The following is a 25,071-nucleotide window of genomic DNA, read 5'->3' on the forward strand; positions in this document are numbered from 1 at the left end:
TGTCACTGTATCATCATCCCAAGAGGCAGTCCTAGACATCCTTTAATTTTTCCATTGTCCCCAGTAGAGTTTTCAAAAAACATTTATGTTGTCTTATTTTTCATCACATTCAAATTATGTACTTCTTACAGTATCTTTATGGTATTGTTCTTATAGGACCAATTACTAATTCCTCTTAAGGTTCCTTAAAACCCCGATATTTTATGATTTATCATTTTTTTTTTTGCCATTTAAAAGCCCTTCCTTCCGTCGTTTACATACGTACCTTAAAAAATTCAGTCTGATCAATACATTCTGTGTATCATTAAATCCATTTGTTTTAACAGCTCCTGCTTCTTTTTCTCATAAGAATTAGCAGTGGGAAGTGTTTTTGGTCCAAAGTTTTATTAGGCGGAAAATGTCATCCCTATAGGATCAACTTCCCCAGTAGAATTCCAAGCCACAAAAATATATCTTTTGTTTGAATTACTTGAAATCTGTCCTCCCAAAATCCAGTGAGCATAGGATGGCTCATTTTTTCTTCTTTATCTGTCATGAATTCTTTTTTTGTTGTTTAAATAATTATTTATTTAATATTTTTCGTTATCATCATTAATTTTCATGAGAGTTTGAATTGCAGATTTTCTCTCCATTTTTACCCTCCCCCCACTCCAAGGTGGCATATATTCTGATTTCCCTGTTCCCCAGTCAGCCCTCCCTGCTGTCACCCCACACCCCCCCATCCCCTTTTCCCTTACTTTCTTGTAGAGCAAAATAGATGTTTATGCCCCATTGCCTGTATATCTTATTTCCCAGTTGCATGCAAAAATTTTTTTTGAATGTCTTCTTTTAAAACTTTGAGCTCCAAATTCTCTCCCCTTTTCCCTCCCCACCCACCCTCCCTAAGAAGACAAGCAATTCAACATAGGCCACATGTGTATCATTATGCAAAACCATTCCACAATACTCATGTTGTGAAAGACTACATTTTGCTCCTTCCTGTCCTATCCCCCTTTATCCAGTTTTCTCCCTTGAAACTGTCCGTTTTCAAAAGTGTTTGCTTTTGATGACCTCCTCCCCTATCTGCCCTCCCTTCTATCAAGCCCCCTTTTTTATCTACTTCCTCCTTCTTTCCTGTGGGGTAAGATACCCAATTGAGTGTGTATGTTATTCCCTCCTCAGGCCAAATATGATGAGAGCAAGATTCACTCATTCCCCCTCACCTGCCCCCTCTTTTCTCCCAACCTAACCGCTATTTCTTGCCATTTTTATGTGAGATAATTTACCCCATTCTATCTCTCCCTTTTTCCCTCTCTCAATATATTCCTCTCTCATCTCTTACCTTCATTTTATTTTTTTAGATATCATCCCTTCATATTCAACTCACCCTGTTCCCTCTGTATGTATATGTATATGTATATGTATATGTATATGTATATATACACATACACACACATATGTATATACATACATACACACATACACATATACACACACATATATATGTATCTATATATACACACAGACATATATGTATGTGTCTCTATATATATACATACATACACACACACACACACACACACACACACACATATATATATATATATATATATATATATATATATATATGATGTATATGTATATTTCCTTTAGCTACCCTAATACTGAGGTTTCATGAATCATACACATCATCTTTCCATGTAGAAATGTAAACAAAACAGTTCAACTTTAGTAAGTCCCTTATGATTTCTCTTTCTTGTTTACTTTTTCATGCTTCTTTTGATTCTTTTGTGTGAAAGTCAAATTTTCTATTCAGCTCTGGTCTTTTCACTGAGAAAGCTTGAACATCCTCTATTTTATTGAAAGTCCCTATTTTGACTTGGAACATGATACTCAGTTTTGCTGGGTTGGTGATCTTGGTTTTAATTCTAGCTCCACTGACCTCCAGAATATCATATTCCAAGCACTTCGATCCCTTAATGTAGAAGCTGCTAGATCTTTGGTTATTCTGATTGTGTTTCCACAATACTCAAATTGTTTATTTCTGGCTGCTTGCAGTATTTTCTCCTTGATCTGGGAGCTCTGGAATTTTGCTACAATATTCCTAGGAGTTTTCTTTTGGGGATCTTTTTGAGGAGGCAATCTGTGAATTCTTTCAATTTTTATTTTACCCTCTGTTTCTAGAGTATCAGGGCAGTTCTCCTTGATAATTTCTTGAAAGATGATATCTAGGCTCTTTTTTTGATCATGGCTTTCATGTAGTCCAATAATTTTTAAATTATCTCTCCTGGATCTATTTTCCAGGTCAGTGGTTTTTCCAATGAGATATTTCACATTATCTCCCATTTTTTCGTTCCTTTGGTTCTCTTATAATATCTTGACTTCTCATAAAGTCACTAGCTTCCACTTCTCCAATCTAATTTTTAAAGTAGTATTTTCTTCAGTGGTCTTTTGGACCTCCTTTTCCATTTGGCTAATTCTGCCTTTCAAGGCATTCTTCTCCTCGTTGTTTTTTTGGAGCTCTTTTACCATTTGAGTTAGTCTATTTTTTAAGGTTTTGTTTTCTTCTGTATTTTTGTATTTTTGGGGGTCTCTTTTAGCAAGTCATTGACTTGTTTTTCATGGTTCTCTTGCATCATTCTCATTTCTCTTCCCAATTTTTCCTCTACTTCTCTAACGTGCTTTTCCAAATCCTTTTTGAGCTCTTCCATGGCCTGAGACTAGTTCATGTTTTTCTTGGAGGGTTCTGATGCAGGCTCTTTGACTTTGTTGACTTCTTCTGACTATATGTTTTGGCAGTTTCTACTAAAGCCCAATATGCAGCTAACAGCTGCTTCTCAAAAGGTGTATATTGCACTCCAGATGAGGGCAGTTTCCTTGACCAAAAGCCTAAAGGTACACTTCGGCTTTGTTGTTTTTGCCACAGACTCCAATTTGCATAGTCATCTTGTACAGAGTTTATAATCTCAAAGAGGATCATAAACATGTCTGAAACGTTCGGAACCGCCGGATATAAGAAACTCTCAAAGTAGAAGGCAGAAGAATCAAAACATTTATTTAGGCTCCACAGTAACCAACCCATGAACCAGCAACCCCATTTTGATATATTGATCAAAAGCTTCCAGGCCCAATAAGTACGCCTTGAAAGAGTAACCAGGAGGCTACAGAGAAGCATGATTGCGTAAAGCAAAATCATGTTTCCCCCCTCTATGGTAATAAGATTACCCACTGGCCTGAAGTCTTTGTTCAGCTTTCTCCCGTAGGTCAGCTCTGCTACTGGCAGCTCCTGCTTCAGCTGTGGCTGTGGCTGTAACTGTCGCTGTAACTGTCGCTGTAACTGTCGCTGTAACTGTCGCTGTAACTGTCTCTGGCTCCAACCGGAAAAGGAAAAGAGAATCTTCAAGCTGTCCTCTCCCCTCTTATAGAGTTTTTGACATCATCAAGCACCGCCTGAACGACCAGGGCCGATTGGTTCTTGACTTGGCCCCTCCCCCTAGCGTAGCCGTTAACACCTCCCCTCAGCCAGCCCCATGACTCATCACACAGGAAGTTGTCTGCTGCCTGGAATGCTCTTTGGGCTTCCTGCCCCGGAAGAGCAAGCCACAGTGTCCAGAGGCTCAATGAGGTAAGCTGAGTCATTCAAAGAAAACAAAGGCCATTCTGGCTACACTCCACCCCTTGTTATAGGATACATAATCTAATCAGCCATGTATCCTAGAACATACATTGTGATCCAATTACAAAGGAAACTAAAACATATCATTCATTATAAAGCAAAACATATCATTTGGTGACATTCCTAAATATTGGTTTACGATTCAAATGTGATCCACCCCTAGGTCCCAGCAAGATAATCTCTTCAATCAATCATCCCCAAAATAATTATTAATAATTCAAATGTGCACCCCTAAATCCTTGTATCTATTACATAGGATCAATAATATCATAACAATAAAATAACACAGCAAGGATAACACAAAATAAGTAAACAGAACACTATCATCATTTCCACCCCCCTTGAACGATTGGGGCTCAAAATCTTGGGGTGAGGGGTGAAGGTCTCATTTTCCATAGCTTCTTCATGCTGAAATTGGATGTAGAGATGGCCCTGCCCCCAAAAAGTCCCATTCCAGAGGTCATTTCTTTAACGAGCTGGCAGGAATTCCAAGAATGCTACATGCTTAGGCAGTCACCGGAAAGTGCAGGGTGCTTAAGCCTGAAGGAAACAAAACTAGCAACAAGGTTAGCCAAAACAAAGGACAAAAAGAATAGACAAGTATGGACAATAATTCTTCAAATAAAATCATCTCAAGTTTGGTTGAGATTTCAGTTATGCAAAGATCCAACATCAGAGCCAAACTCAGGTGGGAAATGAGACAGAGACTAGGATTGTCCTCCCAGCCTTTCCCCAAATGTACAAGTTTTCATCCGTTAATCACACAAAGTTACCTTTCCTCTGAGTGGCTTATGGCATTTACCAGCATCAGCCATACCTGTGGAGTCTATGAATCTATTATTATAACCTATTCACGGTAAAATATATGGTTCAGGGGTACGATTTGGTAATTATTTTCCCCTGAATAGACAACTGTTACAGTGTTGTCCTTCCCATGGGCTATAACTTCTGCAGCCTTTGGAATATCATCTGGCTTCCGTTTTACCCATACCTTAGCTCCTGACTTTATTCTATCAATGGAGCAAGACCCTTTGCCCCTCTAGTAGTTATTTTGGGAGGAGGGTCAGTTTTCACAAAGGGTATTTTTTCACAGGGGATAATAATGACTTGAACCATCCTATCATTTCTACAAAATTGTACAGGTTTTTTACCCATATTCTGGAGTGTCACAACAATTTCTTTTTGATAATTAGAATCTATCACTCCAGCCAATACATGTATTCCTTGAGCCGCTAATCCTGGTTTAGGTAATATCCGTCCAAGATGATTCTTGGGGATTCTCATACATACTCCAGTAGGGGTTTTTCTTATCTCTTTCCTATTTAACCTAAAATTCTCTATACAATGTAAATCATATCCTGCTGAACCAGGTGTTCCTGGACTTGGTAGTGGGACATCTTCCCTCACAGTCCAAAATTCAATGTTTTGGATCTCACATGTTTGCTGTTCTCTGATCTGCAGATTTGGGGTCATCATTCTGGCTAGAGGTGTACTCCCCCCTAAGGGCCTATTATTCAAATTACGTAAGGCAATAGACAAATTATCCTTCCAATGTCGATATGAATTATTTGAGCTTAATTTTCTCAACTGTTCTTTCAACAATCCATTCATTCTTTCAATTAGCCCAGATGCTTGTGGGTAATATGGAATATGATATATCCATTCTATATTATTCAACACACAATATCTTTTCACTTCTTTGCCCTTGAAATGTGACCCATTGTCACTTTGAATCTGCATTGGGGTTCCATAATATAAACTTACAATATCTAGAGTTTTACAGGTGTTTTTCTGAGTTGCGTCTTTATAAGGACAAGCCACTAGTACACCTGAATAGGTGTCAACACACGTACATACATATTTACATCCTTTATCCTGGGGTAGTGGGCCAATATAATCTATCTGCCAAATTTGGGCTGGAACTTTTCCCCTTGCTATTTCTCCAGTAACTATCCTAGGAAGAGTTCGTTCTTTTTCTAATTGGCATATACAACACTCCTCTGTTATTTGTTTTAACAACGCATGAGAAATACTGATACCTCGATCCTGTGCCCATCGATGGGTGGCCTGGACCCCTAAATGGCCAGCAGTCTGGTGGACCCATCTTGCTAAGGCTGGGTCATCAGTTGGAGTCGGAGTAGGGACAATACATTCAGTAGCAATCTTTGCTAGTCGATCCGCATGTGCATTGTACTCACGTTCTGGTGTGGTCAGGGTTGCATGAGCATCAACATGAAAAACTGACAGATCTGTAACCAAAGACATGTCCAATATATTTTCCCATAACTCTTTACCCCAAACTTGTTTGCCATGAATCTCCCAATTCTGATTCCTCCATATAGGCATCCACGTAGCTAATCCATTAGCTACCGCCCACGAGTCAGTAAATATATGACATTGTCCTCCTTTCTCTGCTCTGATGGCCTGATGCACTGCCATCAGTTCAGCATATTGGCTACTTCCACCTATCCCAGAACTTTCCAGAGTTCTCCTTGTACAGGGGTTATAGGCTACTGCTTTCCAATGTCTCTTCTGTCCTAAATATTTTGCTGTCCCATCAGTAAACCAAGCATGTTTCTTCTGTTCTTCATTTAGTCCGTCATATCCATTATTCCATTTCACTAAGGATGGTACCATCTGTTGCTTAGATTCAAGGGGCTTTTCATTGCTCTCAGTATCAATGTTCGCCACAGATTCATGTAGAGCAGAAACTCCATTTTTGCCTGCTCTGGACCTATTCTGAATATACCACTTCCATTTGATTATGCTTGCCTCTTGTGCATGTCCAATTCTGTGAGAAGCTGGGGTACTCATTACCCAAGTCATAATTGGAATTCCAGGCCTTAATACCACTTCATGACCCAGAGTTAGTTGCTCAGTTTCTACTAAAGCCCAATATGCAGCTAACAGCTGCTTCTCAAAAGGTGTATATTGCACTCCAGATGAGGGCAGTTTCCTTGACCAAAAGCCTAAAGGTACACTTCGGCTTTGTTGTTTTTGCCACAGACTCCAATTTGCATAGTCATCTTGTACAGTCACTTGTAACTCCACTGGCCCATTTTGCATAGGCCATAAGTCTAGAGCTAATTGAATAGCAGCCTTGCTTCCTCAAAAGCTCTACTTTGTTCAAGTCCCCAGTCAAATTCATATTTCTTTCTGGTGACTTTATACAAGGGTTTTAAAATCTGTCCCAAATGTGGGATGTGGTGTCTCCAATAACCAAACAGCCCTATGAACTTTTGGGCCTCTTTCTTATTGGTAGGGGTGGGAAAATCCTGGATTTTTTGTCAAGCTTGTGGGAGAATTTCTCGCAGTCCTCTATTCCACTGTATCCCCAAGAATTTTACAGTTTGAGCTGGCCCTTGAACCTTTGCGGGGTTGATTTCCCATCCTTTGCTTTTCATATGGTCAATTAATAATGCTAAACTCTCCTCCACCTCCTTTATATTCTTTCCCTGTATCATGATGTCATCTATGTAATGTGTAAGCTGTACACCAGGTAACTTTAATTCATCCAAATGTTCAGCTACAATCCTGTGGCAAATAGTTGGGCTATGAATATATCCTTGAGGCAGGCGTGTAAATGTATACTGTCGGCCTTGCCAAGTAAAAGCAAACTGATTCCATTGCTTGGGGTCTATTGGGATTGTAAAGAAGGCATTGGCCAAATCAATAACTGCATACCAAGTCCCTTCACGTTTTTGTATTCTCTCTATTAAAGTAACCGTGTCTGGGACAGCAGCATACAAGGGAGGAGTCACTTTGTTCAGCTGTCTATAATCTACGGTCATCCTCCATGTTCCATCTAACTTTCGGACTGGCCAGACAGGGTTGTCCCATTGAGTAGTTGTAGGGACTAACACTCCTGCCTCAACACATTCTCTTATAGTGTTGGCAATTTCATCTTGCCCACCTGGCACACGATATTGCCTCAAAGTAATTATTTTAGAAGGTTCGGGCAAAGTGATTGGATCCATCTTGATTTTCCCCACTAAGACTGCATTAATGCTCATTTTCCTCACAGCAAATTGGTATTTCCCTTTGGGTAAATTTAAGGTCATACCCTTCAATATGTCTATTCCAATGATGTATTCGGGAATAGGCACAATAACCACACTATATTCTTTCTTGGGCAACTGTCCAATTTTCATCATTAATTTAACTTGCCTGGCTGATATTTCAGTCCCTCCTAGTCCTGTAATGGTAATAGGAGTTCCATGGCTGAACTTGTCTGGATTTCCATAAATAAGGGTGGCCTCGGCCCCAGTATCTATTAATGCCTCAGTTACCGTACTTGACCCATTTTTCCAATATATGGTCAAGTTAATGTGAGGTCTACAATCCAGCCTGTGTATTTCCTTAATTTGGACTGGGGCTCGGCCTGTTCCCTAGTATTCCCTTTCATATGATTCACTTGGGTTTGAAGGTTCAACATCTGTAGTATTTGCAGGAGCAGTTCTTATTTCCCTATCTCTCCTGTTATCAAGTCCTCTATACATTCTGTATAATTCATTGGTTGGAATTCCATCTATCATTTCAAAACCTACCCCTGCTCTCAATAAAGCAGTAAACATTTCTTTCCTTGTTACTCTCCTTTGGCGCCAAGTTTGCTGGTTATTCACCCTTCTCTCTCGAGGAGATCTATCCCTTCCCCAGTCACCTAAGTCATGTAACTGTAAAATCTTATTTATCACTGTTGTAAGACGGCTCCCTACTTCTCCAAGTAATAAATTCAAAATTAGTTGTTTATAAGCAGGGGGAGCTGTCCTAATTATTAAATTCCTATGAGGCAGTTCCATTGGATCATTGTAATATTTGTCTGCAGTTCCTATCATAATGGCAGTCTTCATTACCTCCTCCTTTAGTCTCATGATACAATCTCTAAGTGAATACCAGGGTCTGTGCTCAGTGGGCCACATAGAATCAGTAGCATATCTCTTATTGCATCCCACAGCGGCTAATGCCAACAGAGTAGTCCTGCTATCACCATCTCCTTGCTGATGATGTTCCCTAAACGCTTGTTGAACTAGAGGATCATGGCTGATACCTATGAATCTCATGCAGTCTGTCCTATCTACTGATATTCCACTGGCCCCTTGATCACTGAGTCTTACCATCCAAGATATCAATGGTTCTCCTATTCTTTGGCTGAATCTACTCAAAATATCTGTGACCTCTTGCGGTGAGAAATCTTCCTGAATTTCCCTTGTAACTGAATCTTCACCTCGGGTTTCTGTCTTCCTCCTTTGTATGGGTCGGGCCCTTGTCTGATCATTTAACCATCTCCTATTCTCTGTGTGAGGCACATCCTGAACCCCAGTAGTGTTTTGTGCCTCAGCCCCTAACATTGTCTCATTCTCTCCCCACTCACTTCCTCTGCCACCATGGCTAGGACGAAGCAGGCAGTCAGGCTCTTTCTGGGCTGGGTTGAAATGCACTCTGGGCTTTTTTGGTCTCCTGTTGCTCTTAGCCACATTAATAGAAAAGTTCTCATTTGAGTCAGTTTGGTCTCCTGCTATCTGAGATTCCCCTTCTTCCTGTGGGGTAGGAGTGCCCCCATGTCTTTCACTTAATCTCAATCTTTCGTATACTAGCCGGTAGGCTGATAACACTATCCAGCTTTGCCTAGATAGTGATGCCCCTGACTGAATCCCAACTTCTGTAAACACTTTTCCAAATCCCTAGGATCTCCTCTCCGTAGCCTTGGTTCCCAGTTTTCACAGGGTCCAGCTTTTTAGCCAATTCTTTTGCTAGGGAGGAATAAAATGGATCCTCCCATCCTGGGATATTCATCTCTTCCTCTGGAATTGTTCTGCTTCTAAATAGAGATCTTATACCTAGCGATCCCATCCTCGTCGCCAAATGTATTAGGAGGGCAGAGTTTATAATCTCAAAGAGGATCATAAACATGTCTGAAACGTTCGGAACCGCCGGATATAAGAAACTCTCAAAGTAGAAGGCAGAAGAATCAAAACATTTATTTAGGCTCCACAGTAACCAACCCATGAACCAGCAACCCCATTTTGATATATTGATCAAAAGCTTCCAGGCCCAATAAGTACGCCTTGAAAGAGTAACCAGGAGGCTACAGAGAAGCATGATTGCGTAAAGCAAAATCATGTTTCCCCCTCTATGGTAATAAGATTACCCACTGGCCTGAAGTCTTTGTTCAGCTTTCTCCCGTAGGTCAGCTCTGCTACTGGCAGCTCCTGCTTCAGCTGTGGCTGTGGCTGTAACTGTCGCTGTAACTGTCGCTGTAACTGTCGCTGTAACTGTCGCTGTAACTGTCTCTGGCTCCAACCGGAAAAGGAAAAGAGAATCTTCAAGCTGTCCTCTCCCCTCTTATAGAGTTTTTGACATCATCAAGCACCGCCTGAACGACCAGGGCCGATTGGTTCTTGACTTGGCCCCTCCCCCTAGCGTAGCCGTTAACACCTCCCCTCAGCCAGCCCCATGACTCATCACACAGGAAGTTGTCTGCTGCCTGGAATGCTCTTTGGGCTTCCTGCCCCGGAAGAGCAAGCCACAGTGTCCAGAGGCTCAATGAGGTAAGCTGAGTCATTCAAAGAAAACAAAGGCCATTCTGGCTACAGTCACCAAGAAAGATTCCAAAGTCTGAGTCTGAATCTGAGTCCATTTTCACTCCCTGGCCATGTTCCCAGCCAACTACTTAACCCTCGAGTTTTTCGGCGGGGTATGTCTGCTTGTAGATTAGAGAATACTTTGTTCCAAGCTTCAGGGGATGCGCTATTGTTTTCAGAGCTATTTCTATACAGCCAGTTCTGCCACACCAGTGCTTCTCCTCCCCCAAGAACCACCAACCCAGACCTGACTTAGATCTTAAGCAGGCTCTGCACTCCTGCTCTGATCTGCCACTTAATTCCTCCCACCAGGTTGGCCTGGGGTCAGAAGCAACTGCAGCTGTAGTTCTGTAGCTGCACCACCTCCACTGCCCCTGGGTCAGTGGCCAAACCAGGAACTCCTTTCACTCTATCCCCGTAGCTTTTCCCACTAACCTTGTCTGTTGTCTTTGGTGTTGGTGGGTTGAAAAGTCTGGTTACTGCCACAGCTCACTGATTCAGGGTGCTAGGGCCTGTTCCACCCGGCTCCTGGTCTGGTTGGTCTGGGCTCTGCTCTGCTCCCAGCTCCGTGTGCGATAGGACCATCCAGGCTGTCCTGGGCTGGAGCCCTGCTTCCCTCTGCTATTTCGTGGGTTCTGTCATTCTAGAATTTGTTCAGAGCCATTTTTTATTGGTGTTTGGAGGGTCCTGGGGGAGAGCCCTAGGCAAGTCCCTGCTTTCCAGCTGCCATCTTGGCTCCGCCCCCATCTATCTTGAATTCTATGGTTGGATAGCCACTACTTACCAGTGATTCCATTTTTCTATTTGGTAAATCCTTATACTTTTATAAGTCAGAAGTAGATTTAGAAAAGCAAGGAGTCAACTAAAATCACCATTCCACTAGTTGATACTCTTAAAACTCTGGTTGAACCTTTGTTGACATTCTTGGTTCCTATTTCAAAATGGAAAAGCACAATACTTTCCCATTCTTCCATCTCTTTATCACTTTTGCTCTCTTTCCTTCCTTCTCTATCCCCTTTTTTGTCCTTCCATTTTCTAAGTCATATCCTTCCTCCTTCTTCCCCTTTTCACCCTTTTGAATTTTCTTACCTGACACAACAATCTTTATTTTTTAGGTTTTACTCAAAAGTGTATATACACAAATCAACTTTGAAATAAAGTTATAGATTGTTTCTTTTTTCCCCCTTAGCCCATAACTCTTTAAGGGTTACAAATCTGTTCTTGGCAACAACCCTGTGTGAGATAGGCAGAGAGGACAGTATCTTCTCTGGTAAAGCAAAGGAAACTGGCTCAAAGAGAAATAATTTGGTCCAGGCTCCCACAGCTATTGAGTGTTAGGTATCTGTTGGGCCCTGTTCTCCACTCTGAGCCATTCTGCCTGGTCCTCGTGTGGAGATGGAGGGAGATAGGTTGTTGTTATCTCTTTGTTGAGGGCTCCCCAAATTCCTGCCACTTCCCACTCCTACTATGCAGCACAAACAAGACATCCAGGGCAATAGGCCCAATCCATGTCTACCTTAGCTCATTCCCTTTCAAAACCTAAAAGGGGGAGGGGCTGATGTCAGGAGAAGTATAGTATGGGCAAGGCTGCTTCGGCATCTTCTTCGGGCCTTAAGGCAGGCCTGCACAACCTCAGTGTGCCACTTGCTGCATGTGAAAGAATTTCAGGCAGCTCTCAAAGAATGTAGATGAAAACATTCTTTGTATGTAGAGGAAATCCTTTAGCATGCCACAATTAGCCTACAAGCCACAGGTTATGTAGGGCTGCTTTAAGGGAAAGGGGGTGAGACTTCTTTGAGAGCCCTCAGGAGTGAGCATCAGCCTTGGTCAGCCCAGTAAGAACCTTCCCTAGCAAGAACTCATTTTCAGAGAAGTATTCAGAGAATGAACAATAAATTTGGTGGTAAAGGCCTCATAACCTAAGGAGTTATACTTCTGAATTTTCTCAGCAGGTGTTGAGCTGGATGCTTGTGAGCCTTCTTCAACAGCAGCACTGTGTCCCCTGAGAGTGGGAAAATTTTCAGGGACATCAGAGTACCCTGGCACAACATTGGCCCTGCCACCACATCCCTGTTAATTTCAGCACCTGGAGTTGCCCCCAGGAATTGCGCCAGAGTGGACTTGCCAACCAAAGTGATCTTTTGCTGATTCAAGGGAACCCAAAGTATCAGAACCAAAAGCCCATCAGAGCCAGTGGTGCAAACTACTGTAACTAATTTCCTCCCAGTCTGCAGCAGGACTGGAAAAATCATGTTTAGCCACTTCATATACAGCATATCGTCCATCTCTGGGCAGCCCAGCCCCAAAGACTTCATGACTTGGGCACTGAGAACAAAGGTACAACCCCACACTCTGCCTGACACTCCTCATAGATGTATGCAATGGTGCTAAATTTGCTGTCTTGGGTCTCTCCACTTTGGTACCAGCTTCTGATTGCTCCCCTGACTCTGGGTTGGTCATAGTGTTTTGGTCAAAGTTGAATACCCCTTTTTCACCCTGTATCAGAAGCCTCCTGCTGCCATGGTCTATCTGAACTTCAAAGGAGAGTCATTTCTAGAGAATATAAAAGTCCTTCTTCCAGGAAGGCAAGCTTTTCCTGTTGGCTACAATAGGCAGTGAAGCTGTCATTCTGCCACAGAATAGTTGGGAATGTTGATGACAGCAGGGATCTCAGAGCCAGCAAAAGTGAGAACATCCAATGATGGATAAGACAACTTATCCTTCTCAAAATTTGGAAGCCAGAGCTGCTCCTTCAGCAACTGCTCCACACACTCCATCAGGTGCTCAAACTTGGCATTCAATGACTTGTTCACCACAGCCACAAACCTTCAAATTCTCCCCAGGACCCGTAAGAGTCTTGTTAACTCAATAAAGCCAACGTAGACTCTACAATAGGGCGTTGGTCCTGAATCTGGTATCTAGAGTCCTTCTTGTAGACATCAATGGAACCCTACTTGAAGCTTATAAATACTGGGCCAGCATTTGCTCTTAGTAGCTATTCACTTCATAAGCCCTGGTATTTTTCAGGTGTTCCCCATCATCCAGAGTATGGTGAAAGTAGTTTCTCTGGTCACTTGGAACCAATAGCCCTCAATCTTGTTTGGAGCATGTTTTTAGTACTACTGAAATTCTTTAGTAGGCTTTCTCTCCAAGTGTACCTTACAACATTAAAATTTCATTCAATTTTTTGTTCTTTCCCTTTTCAAATTAATAAATTAAAATATAAGAATATATTTGTTTCTGAAAAACTACAATAATATAGTGAGTGAGACATAACTATTTTACCAGACTCAGTCCTGATACATTAATGCCATTATTTGTATTGACTTTCACATTCATTGGCAGTTGTGGAATAGAGTGATATTAAATCCCTCTGAGAAACACAAACTTGGTTTGTCACTCAGTTGGGAAATGAACAAGTACCTTAGATAACTTTATCCAAAGCATTTTCCTTAGCAAACAAAATAAGGTCTGCTTAGACACATTCTGGTATTGAAATAACAGAACATCTGGTCACCTGTGGGAGGATAAGAAATATGCTATAAAAGCATGCATATGGAAGCATGTTTCTAACTTTGCTCCCATTAATGCTAGAATGTTAAAGATCATATATTTATGAACACAGTTTTCAAAGCAATTCATAAATGTGCTGCAAATCTATGATACAAATCTTGAATCTTTCAAAATGTCTCATTCACTTCATACAGAAAGCATATAGACACTCAGATTCATACGTAGGGAAGGGAATAAGGTAAAGTTTGAAGGTCTATGCAATCCTCAATGATACATAGTTTTCCTGTTTTATTTACCATGAATTTTGGTGCAATGTAAAGGAACATCAGGAATGAATGAACCTCATGGTGTTCTGAGTTTGATTAAAATCCAAATATTGTTGGCAAGGTACACCTGCCAAAATTTGTTTTGTGTTTTTAATTACATTTTGGATTGAATTCTACTGAGTAAGTTCAGGACTCCTAACTGAGCACTTTTTAAAACACCGGAAAAGAGGTAAAACTCTTTAGGGAAAGCCTAATGATACTACTTTAAGTGATATCATTAGCCAATGGCATATATAAGTAAAGGAATATCATCTAAATCAGTGATTCCTAAACTTTTCTAGTATGAAGATCTCCACTTTTAACATTAAACAAACCCTTATGGACTGCCTCATAACAGAAGCTATACTAATAGTCATCCATTAATTGAGAAACTGTCATTGCTAACTACAATATGGCCTTGTAGATCCTTTGCAGTAATTCCAGCTCATCACAATATTTCCAAAGTCCAAAGTATGGAACCACTGATCCAAATAATTCCAGCAAAATAAGGGAGAATACCTATAAAAATAAAAAGTGAGGGCAGGGCCTTGATTACCTAGCACAAAATTATCATTAATAAAATAATAGCTACAATTAGCATTTATCATTTAAGGTTTTCAAAGTGCTTTAAAAATATTATCGTTTTTCCTCCTCGCAACAGCTCTGAGAAGGTCATGGTATTATTATTTTTACTATACCACTGAGGAAACTGAGGCTGAACCAAAAAGCCCAGGTGATGTGAACTCATATCTTCACAATGTCAAGTCCAGAATCAAAAAATTATGCCATTTAGCTGCCTCCAATTATTTTCCAGCTTAAATTCACAAGATAGTTACAAAATCCTATATTTATCTCTGCCTTTATGAAGAATTCAGTATGGAAGGTTAAATCTACGTACTTAATGTTTTATGCATCATGGATTTAATAATAAAATTAAAAGTTTCTCTTAACTTCAATATAATTTGCTAAAAATTACTTTTTCTCAGATACAAATTGTCCTGACTAATCATTTTTTAACTTCTTGCCACAAAAGTTTCTAGGGAAGAAAATAATAAAAATAATAATAGTGATGATGAAAAATTGATGGTATATGCTTCTTTCAATATGTGCATTTTCGGACATTTGTTTTTAACATATGAATATTGGTGACATACCTATGAATGTAAGAAATGAATGAAGCTCAAGGTTTTCTGAGTTCGATTCAAATCCAAATAGTGTTGGTCAGGCATCTGTTTGATTATATCCTTATTCCATAATGCACTTTTAGTCCTTAGAAGGGAAGTGGTAGTTTTCACTAATTAAGTGCAATAGTGATAATATGAATTCTAAACCAGGAAGAAATTAACTCAGTCTCCCATGGCAATATGTTTAAAAAACACAACAGGGCATCTTAATGAAAATTAGGCGATGTAACACACCTTATCAGGGACGTTCTAGTGGTATTCTTTTCATGGATGCAAAGCTCTCAATTCTTTGATTCTGTTACCTATATCCATGGCATATTTGATAAAGATAGGGCCAGAGTCAGAGAAACCTAGGTTTAAGTCTGGCCTTGCTTTGTGTGTCCTTAAACAAGTCATTTAACTTCTTAGTATCCAGGGCAACTCTTAAACAGGAGTTCTTACTTTTTGGGGATCATTGACCCCTTTGGTGGCCTGGTTAAGTTTATGGACCCTTTCTTTAAAAAGTGTTTGAATACATAGGACTATATATATGTGTGTGTGTGTGTGTGTGTGTGTGTGTGTGTGTGTGTGTTTGCATGTATGTATGTGTATTTCTATATATAAGATATATGGAGACAATAAATATATACATATAATAGTTAATGACCTTCAGGTTAAGAGCCCTAATTTCACAGAATAAATTGAAGAGAAGGTACAAATCATCATTGCTAGTGCTGGTTTCTCACTGGGAGCAGATTTCTATACCAATGGAATCACACACACACATTTACACTCGCTTTCTCTCTGTCTCTCTGTGTCTTTCTCTCTCTCTGTATCTATGTGTGCATATATATATATAATATATATGTGTGTGTGTATGTGTGTGTGTATATATACATATACACACACATATATACACACACAAACAGCATAGATACATACATATATGTATATAATATGCGCATATAGTATATGCATATGTGTATTTATATAGTATGTATATGTCTATATATGTGTGTATGTGTATATGTATATAGGTAAGTGTGTTGTGCGTGTATATATATATGTACATCTACACTATATAGGTACAAATAGTTAATATTGCATGTAAAAGCAATGTTTTCAGTCCTTTAGCAACCTATTGACTACTTGGTACAATTACTCATCCCCAAGAAGTCCAAACCAAGATTTTAAAGGACGAGAGTACAGATGATAGTATAGGATAGGTAGATAGATAGATAGAGGTATATATCTATATTATATATGTATGTATATGTATGTACACCTATATATATGTACATGTGTATATATGCATATGTGTACGTGTGTGTATTCTGCTAACTTTTTACTTGCCTCACATTTTCTGTGTCAAGAGAATCCATTTGTTCGGAAACTTGAGGCTGTGTCAACACATACATTCTGCTTTGACTGACGTGTTGACTCAACCTCTATGAGGTCAAATTCAAAAATCTAGTGAAGTTGTCAGAAGGTCCCTAGATTCCTATAATAACTAGTTCTTTATCTGCCATCCATTAAATTCTCACAGTCCCTTTTGTTGTTTGTCCTGAACTTACATTTTTCCCAACTGCAAGGTGTCAAGGTTTGTTTGCCAGAAGCAATGGCTTGCTCCTATCCACATGCCTGCCACCTCAGCCAGGTGTTCCCAATTACCTGCTCAGCCCATGTTAGCCATGCTGGGATTGGTTCCTGACTCCAAAGGACCATATGAAAACACTGAGCCTGAGGCAGGAAAGAAAAAAAACATGTGTAAATTATTATGCTCTTCATTTTTTACTATCGTGTAGCACCTGTGTTCCTCTGCTTGCATACATTACTCCTTCAACTCAGAGGAGTTCCCTAGGTTTTAGACAATCTACTTTGCCCTGCTCTTTCAGCTCCCATAAATCTCCTGCTTCCTTACTGACTAGATGCTAAAACTCCTATCTTATTCTGTCCTCTGGTATTTGTGTTCTGGAAAATTATCTCTTAGAAAATTGGCTTATGTGGAACACCTCATCCCCGATAATGTGGATAGTTACCATTGCCTGTAAAAGCAATGACTCAGTCCTTTAGTAACCTATTGACTACTTAGTATAATTACTCATTCCCAGAAGTGCAAATCAAGTTGTTAAAAGAGAGTCATTATGTTTGACAAAATTAAGAAACATTCTTGAATAAAATCGAGTTACATGTTGTAAAATTTGTTATAAATGCCATTGGGAATAATTGGATAACCCAGAGGACATTATTTTTCTAAATACTCATTGTACATTCTTTAGCTGTCCCCAATAAAATAGGTCATAAAGTCTAGAAGTCACTTCATTGAAGAAAAATATTGGTATTCCTTATTCATTCCTACCTGTATAATCTTTGGACTCTCCACATCCACAGTGACAAACAAATGTAAATGCTGGAAAGGTGCTTTTTTTTTCTTCCTATTTGTTTTTCCTCCCCTGGAAAAACTAGTAGCCAACCTACAATTCACAAAGAAAAAACACGTTTTCAATTATTAGCATTACAAAAAACCTATAAGCATATTTTGCATCTCTCTGAGTAGGGGTGTAAAATCTGTTACTTTGAAGAAGAATCTCTGGAATTGTTGGATGAAAAGATGTCAGAGGTAGATACGTCAGAGCCAAATTAACTCTTATTATTTTGAATTGGCAGGTTTTCTGCCACTGACCCAGGCTGTTTATTGGGTTCTTCTGTATAGCCTTTTTGCATTGATTTGCATTAGAGGCTATGGCATCTATGGCTGTTCCTGCTGCTTATGATTCCTCACAGTGGAGTCCTGCCAGGATAAGTCACTGACTCTGCTCAAAGCTCCTTTCAGTGGCATAAGGTCATGACTCCAAGGACATACATGAGTGGAGGGGGTGAGGGGTGGAGGAGAGGTTAAAAAAAAGAACCTGCTATTTTTCATGTTGTTTGATTAGCTCAATTTATAATTACCATAAATGGATTCAAATGCTAAGAATCAGTTTTGCTGCATTTGCTAAAAAAATGGTCCTCAACTGGTTCATTTTATTCACGCTTCTTTTTTTTTCAAGTATAAGAGAGTCTGAAACAAGTTATTATTCCAGTGAAAAGGACCTTTTTCCCCTCAATAATAAACAGAAAATTGTACCTTATTTGGCAGCTATACATTTGAATCTTAAGATATCCCTTATCCAGGGAATATGTAATTATAAAGACATTCATACAATCAGAAGGCACTATTAAAATACCATTCCATCAAAGAAAAAATAAAAAGGTAAAGACATTGGAATTGGTTATAATGAAGAATATCCTAATGAATTTAATGAAATCATTAACTTGGAAAATCATTTTCTATAAAAAATCAAAAGACTAGTGTCCTATACATTTTCCAAAATGTATTATTTGTTTTTCTTGGGTAATATATCTTTAAAAGTTGAAAAAGTATTATTTGCAAAAATTATGCTAAAAGAAAGCATTTCTCTAAAACTTAAACTTAAGCAAACTCTTGAATTATTTTGTAAAAATGTGAAGGCATTCATTCATATCCTTTTGTCTTGTTTTTTGTCTTTCTTTGTTTTTAAGGGTAAGAAGGCTTTCCTGGAATGATTGATGGCATCCTGGACACATGAAAAACTAAAAAAGAGATCATGGGTACAACGGGAGAAGAAGACAGCAATGAAAAGGAGAGCTGGCTGGCTGAGAAGACAAAAGCCCAAGTTCAGGAGTTTATTTTGAATTAAGACATAATTAGGATGTACTGCTGGGATCTGTGTAGGGGTGACATAAACAAAATTACACTTAAAAAGCTAATTCTTGCTGCTGTGTTCAGGAATATTTGCAAACGTAAAGGATCTCCCTAGTGATTTTCAATTTCGTTTATGATCCTTCTGTTTCTCTGTCAGCCACCTGATTAGTCTCCTTATATTCCTCTCTATTCCCTTGACCATCTCTCTGTGACTCTCTTACGATCACAGTCTCTTGGTGACTACCCTTTGTAAGATGCTGTGGTGAAATATAAGAGAGCTTTTTTGGACTCAGAAGATTAAGGTTCAAATTCCAAATACTGGCGATTGGTGCTGTATAACTTAGAACAAGGTCCTTAATCTTTCTGTGGCCTCTACTTCCTAATCTCTAAAATGAGGACATTAGGCAAGATGACTTCTAAGGTCATTTTGCAGCTCTAAAACAATGCTCCTATGACCCATTTCCCTCATACTTCCACTTTATTTCATTAATCAATTCTAACAACTGAATCTTGCTTGCTTTGGGATAGTCTAGTGGGGCTCTGGTGTCTAGCAGTGCATTTGGATTTGTACAGTATAACCACATACACACACACACACACACATATATATATATATATATATATATATATATATGTATGTGCATGTGTATGTATGTGTATGTATCAATACACATAAATACAGATACATACAGACACAATAAATACACTTACGTGTATATACGTACACATATATGCACAGATACATACATGCACACATGGGAATATATGTGTATATCTACACACATTAATGTACATATATACACATTTATATTTACGTACATATGTGTCTGTACATGTATAAGTAGATTAATGTAAGATAGTCATTTTTTCTAAGGATGAGGATCTACGGTTATGAATCTGAAAAGAGAACTTGAAGTCTCATATTGAGTTCTCTTTCCAGTATGTGTATATAAGTAGGAAATAAAGCTGGGATTAGAGTTAGATGAATTGAGCTGTTGGGGGAATTCCAAACGGGAAGGCAGTAAATACTTAAAATTCAAGATACCAGTCCATAAGAGGATATTTGATAGTAGATAGAATTTTTGGCTTAGTTCTGGTCTTCCCTTTATAAAGGCTTGAAATACTTTTATGTTTTGTGAATGCCTAGTTTTTCCCTTAATGTATTACACTTAATTTTGCCAGGTAAGTGATTCTTGGTTGTAGTCCTAGCTCTTTGCTTTCCAGAATATCACATGCCATGACCTCAGATCCTTTATGTTGCAAGCTGTCAATTCTGTGTGATCCTGATTGTGACCCCTCAATATTTGAATTTTTCTTTCATTGCCATTTGTAGTATTTTCTTCTCTTTGACCTGATAGTTCTGAATGTGACTATATTGTTCTTTGGGGTTTTCATTTTATGATCTCTTTCTAAGGTGGATTCTTTCAATGTCTACTTTGCCCTATGGTTCCAAGACATCAAGGTAGTTTCCCGTTGATAATTACTTGAAAGATGTTGTTCAGTTCTTCCTTTTGTTATGGCTTTCAGGTACTCCAATTATTCTGATATTGTCTCTCCTGGATCTATTGTTCCAGGGCAGTTGTTTTCCCATGAGGTATTTCACATTTTCTTCCATTTCTTTCATTCTTTTGAATTTGATTGACTCTGATGTCTCTCTAGAGTCATTAGCTTCCAATTGCCCAATTCTAACTGTAAGGTGTTGCTTTCTTTTCCTTGGTCAACTGTACTATTTAAGGAGCCATTTTCTTCCGTGGTATATTGTTTTCTCCTTCAATTTGGCCAATTGTATTTTGTAAGTACTTTTCTAAGCTGTTGACTCTTTTTGTTCAGAATTCTGTTCTATCATTCTCATTTCTTTTCTCATTTTTTCTACTTCTCTTATATGATTTTTAAGCTCCTTTTTGAGCTCTTCATGGGCTTGAGACCACTTCCCATTTTTCTTTGGGGTTTTGCCCATAGGTGTTTTGACTTTGTTGTCCTCTTCTGGGTTTGTGTTTGGTCTTCCTAGTTACCATCATAACTTTCTATGGTCAGATTGCCTTTTTGTGGGTTTTTTTTTTTTGCTTATCAGTTTTTTTTTTTTTGGCTTTTTCCTTTTCTGTTAAATTTGAGCTCTGCTCCTGTGTTGGTAAGCAAAATGGCCTTTGTTTTCTTTGAGTAACTCAGTTTATCTCATTAAGCCTTACTAGGTGCTGGGCCCCAGGCCCAGAGACCTATTAGGTGTAAAACCTTAGTGGGTATGGATCGGCAACTAAGGTGGGGCCCAAGGTAGGGCTAACTCTAGGGAGGGGCTAGTTTACATGTCTGGGACAGCAGAGGCTTTTAGACCATGTGGGTTTAAGTCTACCTCTTTGTGACGATTCATGGGGCTGGCTAAGGGGAGGTGTTAACTCCAGAGCCATGCCCTATTGGTGTTAACCTAATCTATGTGGATGTGAACCTCCCAGGGTCTTAAGGGGATGGGGCCAACTCAAGAACCAATCACCAGAGCCTGGGATCTGGTCATTCGTCCATGCTTGATGATGTCAGAACTCTATAGAGGAGAGAAGATGGCTTGAAGATCCTTTTCCGCTGGAGCCAGAGACAGCTACAGACAAAGCAGGAGCTGCCGGTAGCAGAGCTGACCATGTGTGGACCTAGGAGTGCTGAGCAGGACTTGAGGCCAGTGGGTAATCTTCTTAACCGTAGAGGGGAAGCATGTATATGATTTCTTTATAACCATCATGCTTCTCTGTGGCCTCCTGGTACTCTTGTGAGGCGGACTTATTTGGGCCTGGAAGCTTTTGATCAAAATATCAAAATGGTGGATGCTGGTTTGTGGGTCTGCTACTTTGGAGCTTAAATACATGCTTTAATTCTTCTGCCTTCTACCTAGAGAATTCCTTATATCCTGTGGTTCTGAACCTTGCAGACACATGTATGATTCTCTTTGAAATCATAAATTCTGCCTTCATAATACAGCTCCCAGGGTTAAAGAGGCTCTGTCTCAGGCCTCTTGTGCCAGTGGCTGCATTCCCCGGCTGTTTACCTGGTGCTGTGCTGATGTTCTCCTGAGGCCCACAGGAGACCCTCATGTCTGGTGCTGTGTTAAGGAGATGGATGGAGGTAGCTGGCACTGCTGAATTCTGTAGGGGTCTAGCAGCTTACCTGGTGCTGAACCGGGGTCCTAGTGATGGTGTCTGGTGTGTGCTGAGGCCAGGGTTTTTTTTCTGTGTTTCCCTGGTGCTACACTGAAGCATGTGAAGGTCTAGCCACTGGAGTTCACCTGCCCACACAGGAATGCACTAAAGCACATGGTGGTTCTCTGAGCTGGAGCCTGCTGGTTTCCCTGGCTAAGGCATGTGGGGGGCGGGGGTCCTCGTGTTGGTGTTTCCCTGCTCCACCACACTAAGGCTCAGGTTCTCCCACTGGTTTGCTGAAGTGGGGCTTACTGGGACACTTCCTGTCCTGGAATGCACTCCCTTTTGCCCAAATGAGATGGACCTTTCTGGCTGATACTCCAAGTCTGCCAGGTTAAAAGACTGCCCTGTACCATCTCTCTGTTGGCTCTGCTGTTCCAGGATTTTTTTCTGGGGTGCTATTTTTTGGCTGTTTGAAGGTGAATATGGGAGAGCTACAGAAGTGTACTGCTTACTCTGCCATCTTGGCTCCCAAAGTCTTGTGGCATAAAGCTTTTATAGTTCTTTTGCAATGGATGGGCACAACTGGTCTTAGGATTGGAACAGAAATTAGACTTGAAGAAGAGAGTAGTTAAGTATGCTCATGGCATCAGAGAACCAGCAAGACTATTTCACTAAACAGCACTGTTTTTTATTGTCATTGTCACTGTTAGTTTTTCAAAATGTTTAGCACAAAGATAACATAATTAGATTTATTACAATATATAATAAAACTTGAAGAGATGATTCACAGTAGACTTGATTGCTCTCAGAAAATTACAAAGCTTCTTTAATAGAAATGAAATCTTCTTTGCTTAAAATATAAGAATTGTAATGGTGATGTTATAATGCAGCAAAACATGAAATAAAAAAAGTTACTAAATAATTAGGTGAATATCACAAATTGGGCAGACTGCAATATATAACCAATTAGGACTCAGTCAATCAATCAATCACCATTTACTAACCACCTTCTAGGTTTTTGGCACTCTGCTAGTTATTGATTTTTAAAGACTAAAGTGAGGAAGTAATGCCTTTTAGGCATTTAAAATCTAGCCATGGAAAATGGGAGCCCCAAAAGTCTTGTTGCAATTTTAAGTTATTAAATGTGGGACCTCCTTTATAGATATACACAAAATAAAAAAAAGTGGTGATTGGTGGAGGGAGTACTGGTAAGTGGGGCAGAGGGAAGAGATTCAGGAAATTTTTCATGTAGAACATTGTATTAGAGACAATCCTTGAAAGAAACTAAGGATTCTGAGAGGCAAAAATGAGGTGGGAGAAAAAAGAGACAGCTAATGCAAAGGTATGTATGAAGATGAGTGATGGAATAGTAAGGTAAATTTAGGTGAGTGTCATATACATGAAAGGGAATATTGTGTAATAAGCCTGAAAAGGTAAGTTGGGGCCTGGATGTGAAATGTTTTGCATACAAAAGAGAGTAGGTTATATTTGATCCATGAAGGGAACCATTGGAAGTTATTCAATAGAAGAGTGACATGGACCTGCACTTTAAGAAAAACCACTTTGTTAGCTTTGCAAACAATGTTTTGGAGCAGTGAGAGATTTAATGTACTTAGGGAGTTATTGCAATAGTCCAAAAAAAAAGCGAGAAGGACCAGAAGTAGGATAGTTCCTCTGTAAATGGAGAGACAGGCACAGATTAGAGAAACATACAGCTAGAAAGATCAAAGTTTGGAAACTGATTAGATATGTGAAGTGAAAGTGATAAGCCATGATTTTGGTTGTGAGCCTGTGGTTGTGAGTCTAGACAACTGGAAATATGTCATCAAGAAAATGTATGGTAGCAGGGGATGATGACCGGATGGACTAAATGGAATGGAATGGATGGAATAAAGAATGACAGACAGTCAAGGATCCTCACTAATACTCTCCCAAGAAAAAGGCAAACAACAACAACAACAGCAACAACAAAAGGCCTCCAGCACATTGAGCGAACCCCATTTCCATATGGAGAAGAGTTACACATGATGAATGGTCAATGCATTGCTGGAGGGAGCTTTTAATTCAATGAGATCATAGATCAGTTTAAATATAAATAATTTATTTATTTAACATTTAAATGTAAATAATAGCTCACTATTTGAATATAAACAAGGCAGAAAAGTAAATTTTCTTTATGTTTGCTTCTTTATTAAGATAGTATTTGAGTAGAGAACTGAAATAATCCTTGGTTAAAGACATCTTAGCCATTGTAAAAAGAGAAGATAATTTTATAGGAATCATAATCAAAATGCATTTTACATACCAATGTTAATAATAATCAGTTTTCATTAATTAGTAATTATTAATCACATGATGTTATGATCAAATACTATCAATAGAAGAGTGAATATGATTAATGTATAAAAAGGAAGGACAGTGGGCTTGTAATAATGAGAGGTATATAAGCAGAGACAAAAAGACAACAGGTTAGAGCTATTGAAAAGACTCTCTTCCAATAGGTAAAAAAGTGAATTCTAAGATCCCTTACAATTCAAAGAAGCTATGATAATATCAAAGCTTTACTTTTGTTAAATACTACAAGATTTCAAATGAACAGAACTCTTCATGATCATTCAAAACCAATCTTTTGGTAGTTCTATCATCCCCTAATAGAATCATAGACCTGGAAGAAAGAGTTATAATCACATAGAATAATCACAAACATCATAATATTGATTCTAACAGCTTCTGATGATTTTTTTAAAAACATTCAGTTTCCAGTGATTTTATATGCATGTGTGTGTGTGTGTGTATATGTATACACACACAGATATATATATGCATGTATGTATGTGTATATATACATAAACACATACACACATGTGTATACATGTATGTGTGTACATACACAGGCATGTATATATGCATGTGTTTATGTATGCATATATGTGTGTGTATACACACACACTAATGTATCTATGCATATGTATATCTAGGTATGCATAGGCACATACATACATACACAT

General features: G+C 39.2%; 1 pseudogene; it reads right to left on the bottom strand.

Annotated features, from left to right (window-relative positions):
• Nucleotides 1–12,163: 12,163 nt before the first annotated feature.
• Nucleotides 12,164–16,599, bottom strand: LOC118847172 (annotated as a pseudogene).
• Between the last annotated feature and the right edge of the window lie 8,472 nt (nt 16,600–25,071).

This window comes from Trichosurus vulpecula, chromosome 4 (assembly GCF_011100635.1).
Source record: "Trichosurus vulpecula isolate mTriVul1 chromosome 4, mTriVul1.pri, whole genome shotgun sequence".
Classification (NCBI taxonomy): Eukaryota; Metazoa; Chordata; class Mammalia; order Diprotodontia; family Phalangeridae; genus Trichosurus; species Trichosurus vulpecula.